Raw genomic sequence first — 5467 nt, 5'->3', positions numbered from 1 at the left:
TATATATATATGTGTGTGTATGTGTGTGTATATATATATATATATATATATATATATATATATATATATATATATATATGTATGTATATTGAAAGATATTATAAAAATTTGAATACCTAATTTCATATATCAACTATTGTTACACATTATGAACATTTTAATTCTTCATATTAACCTATAAGACATATTTTGTGTCCTGAGCAGAGCAGATGATGTCGACCTCGTATGGTCTGGCCTTAAGATGGGTCATATTATTTAGTCTAAAAAAGTTCCTTCTCAGCGTTTTGTGCGAAAACACATTTCTGTTCGTGAGAGAGAGCGCACACTCATATAACTATGTTACATTAGGAGCTGTTGAGTTCAACTTGTTTGTGAGATTTTGTTATGGGAGAAAGTACTGAGAAGTGCCTTGAAAGTATATTTTGACTAGAGACGAATACAGCTGTATCTGTGTGCTGAGAACTCTGTTTTTCAACCTGTATTTTTCCATTATATAACACATTTACTTATTCATGAGGGGCGGTGTTGGAGACACTGTTCTGGCGATTTGATTGTAATAAAGTGTGGGCTCTTCGAAAGAGGAGTGGCATTATTGATCTGAAACTGTTGGAGTTTGATTCAATGATGTAACGGAAATCTCCGGAATAAATCATCCTGCGCAGGAAATCTGTTCATTTCTTATCCCATAATTTGATTTATTGGACACGCAAAAGTATGGATTTTTAATATACCTTCTTCAGATGGTGACGACCTGACAACAAAGACGTTTGACGGTTGTGGCGTTCGCGGACGGTTTGAATTCCTGGCGCCATATTAACTGAGGTAAGTGGAGTAATTATCCACGTTTAAGGAATTCTTTCTGTTTGGGACCGCTCCGGCCGCCATACGTTTTGTAAATAACTCAATCAAAGGTTTGATTTGTGTGAACAGAGGTATAAGTTTAAATTGTTTGGTTGTATGGAGTCCATGATTGTGGATTTTCCTACGGTATTTGAAAAATACACATGTGGTGACGAGCAATATTTATGAAGATGCTGTCACATTGAATTGAGTGCAACTGCATGGGGAAGTCAGCTTAAAAAGCATTTTGTTTTTATAAGCGTTAGATATTTGGATAATTGGTTTGAAATCCATATATATGTGTTGAAGTTGTTTGGATAAGTGGTTTGAAGTCCACATATATGGGTTGAAGTTGAGAGGAAGTCAGCTTAAAAAGCATTTTTGTTTTTATAAGCGTTAGATATTTGGATAATTGGTTTGGAGTCCATATATATGTATTGAAGTTGAGGGGAAGTCAGCTTGAAAAGCATTTTTGTCTTTACAAGAAAAGCATTTTGTTTTTACAAGCGATAGATTCTTGGGTAATTAGAAATGATCCTTGAATAAAATAAAGTCAGCGGATAGACGCAGCAGAGAGTACGACTGCTGTTATGTAATCGGGACAAGATATTTGCTCAATTTATGGAAGTCAGATTGACATAAAACGGACTTAATATGCCGTTTTAAGATCAATCGCTAGGTCTTTTGAATAATTGGTTATTGATATTCTTAGACAAGAGATATTTGCTCAACTTATGGAAGTCAGACCGACATAAGAATATTTGGAACGCCTTAAGATCGGTCGATAGGTCTTGGAATATTCGGTTATTAAAATTCTTAGACAATACTGTTCAGCTGGGACAAGAACAGTTATCCGGATTTTATATGTTTTGATATGTCGTACAAAGCGACATGTCTTGTCTGTCCGTTGTGTGTGTGTATGCCGTCTGGTCGGTGAAGAAACTCTGACGTCACGGTAAAATCTTAAAGTGACCGTGACGAGAACAGTTGACTAATTCTGTTATAAGTGAGACGTCACTTCATTTTAAATATTAATACAACTGAACTATGATAATCTACAATATAATATAATATAATATAATATAATATAATAAGCTATAAAATACGGGCAATAATTAATAGAAAGAAAACACTGTTTGAGAACTACAAGAATGGTTGCAACCGGATGCCGCGTCACGAGGCGACAGGGAGTTGTGTGCGCATGCGCTGGTGTCAGCGGAGAATCGTTATGAAATATAAGGCGAGAAATAAAATAATTGCACGACTGGGTGCACGATTGCGGTGGAATAAATCTTATGGCGCCGTTATAAGCTACAGTAAGTTAATTTTATTGATGGGGGACGTTGAGGCTGGCGCCGCCGGGCGTTCGACGTAAAAATACGAGATAAAAGAACGCGTTTACGAGTGGAATAAAAACGACACATAATCGTGTATTTTTGGATAAGATGATGATGAATAATGCTAGAATACTAGCTTTAGGTATTTTTGTGAAGTTATAACCATTTATATAACTTTAAATAATGATATAAGACTAAATGATTTAACCTGATATCACTTCCGCTAGTCGGAATTAAAGATTCCGGATTAAACATACCGTTTAAATAATGACTTAAAATGTAATTAATATTGAACGACGGGACTTGATTATATTGTGAAAAAGGTTAGTTTATTCTAATAAGATATGGCATTTGTTCGATGGTTTTAATGACGGCAATTTAACTTTGAATGTGCGTACACGGCGACCGCCCGTTAATAATGTTATGAGTGTATGTCATTTTTATATAGAGGAGAGTCCCGGACGTATCTTTAAGAAAAGTGTATTGAAAAAATGATTAATATTGAAATGTTGCTTTGCAAATAAAATAACTGTATAATACAAATTTATGTAATAAAACAAATTAAGCCGTTTAATAAGCGCTAAACGGGATAAATTAATTAGACGGTAAAATTACTAATAAAACTTCTAACGCTAAAACCCGCAATTGTCTGCGTTAAATAATTGAACGACATTATATAAATTGTTGCCGTAACTGATTTTATAAGCCCCTTATATAAATTTCTTAAGCACTAATGTTGAATACTTAAACTGGCTTCACGAGTGCAAATACGTCATATTTAAAATTATGTTTGCTATAAAACGAACGAATATTAATACACAAATAACATAGAGAGGTATAGTTTTAAGATATTATAAAATTTAGATGCATATCTTATGCTTATAGAACATAAATAACTTTAACTAAAAACGAATAACTTGGATGGCAATTAATGTGGAATAATTCTTTATATAGATGATTGTTTTTTCCCTTATAATTTTGTTTGTGCGCGATAACATTGTTTAATAAATTTTAAATATCTTTTCAGAATCAGGAGACACACCCATTAAGGACAATTGGTGTCCCACCAAAGTGCCATATTCCGGTCCTGGGGATGAAGTAATGTGTTAATTATAATTTAAAAGGAGTTTTTTTTTTTTTTTTTTTTTTCTCCCATGTTTATAAATAGAAAATAATTTTAATCCCTCCTGAATATATTTAACCTTTGAATTCGACATTTGAAGTCTCATTACAAACAGACTGGGGAAGCTATCTGGAAGAATCACATTTTTGACATAATTTGAGGTGCTATGTAATTAAAAATCATTCCTGCTTTGACCTTTGACCAAAGGCTGACTTTACGGGCTGCGGCCTCCATTGAGAAAACATTAATTGAAAACTACACACTTATTAATTAACTATATTTGTAAATTGTTAGAGTATATCTGTCCTATTTTATCCTAAGTATTATTTATGAAGGTATGCAAAACATATTAAATTAAATATTGTAAACCATAACAAATATTGACATATAATTAGCAATTATTTAAAATTGTAAACTTTCATTGTTTTAATTATTATTATTATTATTATTTTTATTTTATTTTTTATTTAAAAATAATAATAATTATTTTCTTCCCCTTTCTCAAATTTTTTTGAATTTTTTAATAAAGGAAGTTTTTGTTTTTAATATTTACTGACATGTTATGGCCTAAATACTGTTGGGGCAGATTTTAGTGTTTTCAGTCGAGTGAGGATTATTGGTCAGGGGTCATTATTTCGGAACAAAGTCAACTGGCGGGACACAGACCTCTTTAAAACCCCCCCACCCACAAAGAAACTGCAACTGCCACCACCATCAGAGGGGCGTGATGCAGCCATCATCACAAAACATCCTGCCAATACCTGATGGAGAGGGGAGGTTCCTGGCGCCACCTGTTGCCACAGTGACTGCCATCATATACAAATGTGATAAAAGAAAAACTGCTCCACTGCCCAATGCACACAATGCTCTGCACGAACTGTCCTATGAAAAACTGCTCCATATGCTCTGCACAAGCGTCCTTAAAGCATTCCTGCGTCCAGAACTGTCCACTACGATGGTGACTCAACCCCACAAACAATGCTTTCCTTGAATTGGTGATACCAGACCATATGATGTGATACTGACTGTTTACACTGCACTCTATTTTTGACAGATATAAGGTGATAACATTTACAGTAAAACATTTCGTAAATATAATGAACTGATTGACAACACTATATACACACAGATTTATTACATTTTAAAAACGTTTGATGTCTATTTTGATTTGATCTGATTTGTTTATGTCTGTCTATTTTAAAACAGTCAGCTTTTTGGACAAACATCAACAAGGGGGACTAGCAAGCTTAATGATAACATTAAAACTAAGGGCAACTTTATGTATTAATAATAATTGATGAATTGGCTGAAAACTGAGATTCTTTGTAAAATTCATTGGCATAAGCTACAATATTTTTATAGTACAAAAGATAATACAGGTAAATTTCGTCTGGTTTCAGAAATTGAAACAGCTAATATGAATACAGACAGATAAGATACAATTTATTTCAATCTTAATTATTATATTTTACTTTTTTAAGTTTGGTCTTCTAGTGTTTTCCCGAATTCTCTTTTGAAATTTAAATAGTTGCTTGGGACGCATTGTCAAATTTGCTGGTTAAATGTAAAATTTTCCCCTCTTTCTAAACAAAAAGCAAGCAAAATTTATTTACTGCAAAACTTTATATATTAGTCTGAAAAATTCTCTAAAGCGATCTTTTTCAGATGGGGGAATTATTGGTTGGTCTGGGTATATCGTCGCGAAGGACACAAACAGTCCATGTTAAATAAATACATTTAAAATTAAAAGTTAGTCTTAATGCGATAATTATAGATAGTCCGTGAGAATGAATCGTGAGAATGAATTTTACAGGAGGACAATTGGGGATTTCCTTGACCATGGAGAAGGAGTAAGTTTTGGCAGAGACGGCGAAAATAAGGTGAATATGTTCCATTTCTATTTCTATTTTTCCCCTGGGGCCCTGGGGTTAGATGTTATTTTTTGATTTTATTTGTTGACGAAAGTTGCATTTATTTAATGGCCGGAAGCACATCCATGCTATATCTATAACAATAAATATTATAATAAAACATTCCAATAATTATTACATTCTGTAAACAAAATTGGCCTCGTCAGATTTGAACTGGCTAAAGATTTTCATTTTTTGCATTTAAGAATGTGCTCAGGTCATTAAAGTCAGCCAAAGGCTGGATCCTAATTGAATGT

The 5467-nt window shown here is 33.2% G+C and overlaps 1 long non-coding RNA gene across 2 annotated transcripts in view; it reads left to right on the top strand.

Annotated features, from left to right (window-relative positions):
• The first annotated feature begins 836 nt into the window (after positions 1 to 836).
• The window catches only part of LOC144038279 (uncharacterized), a 6260-nt gene continuing 1629 nt past the window's right edge, over positions 837 to 5467 (top strand). Inside the window, exons 1-3 of one of the 2 annotated variants that reach the window (XR_013289199.1) lie at positions 837 to 2156; positions 3205 to 3275; positions 5114 to 5467. The exon at positions 5114 to 5467 is cut by the window's right edge and continues 1629 nt beyond it. This is a non-coding gene — a long non-coding RNA (uncharacterized LOC144038279). Of the gene's footprint in view, positions 3276 to 5113 lie in introns of both variants that reach the window. The other variant, XR_013289198.1, reaches the window with a different exon arrangement.

Source organism: Vanacampus margaritifer, chromosome 18 (genome assembly GCF_051991255.1).
Source record: "Vanacampus margaritifer isolate UIUO_Vmar chromosome 18, RoL_Vmar_1.0, whole genome shotgun sequence".
Classification (NCBI taxonomy): domain Eukaryota; kingdom Metazoa; phylum Chordata; class Actinopteri; order Syngnathiformes; family Syngnathidae; genus Vanacampus; species Vanacampus margaritifer.
The sequence above is the reverse complement of the archived record's forward strand: the minus strand, read 5'-3'. Positions and strand labels throughout refer to the sequence as shown.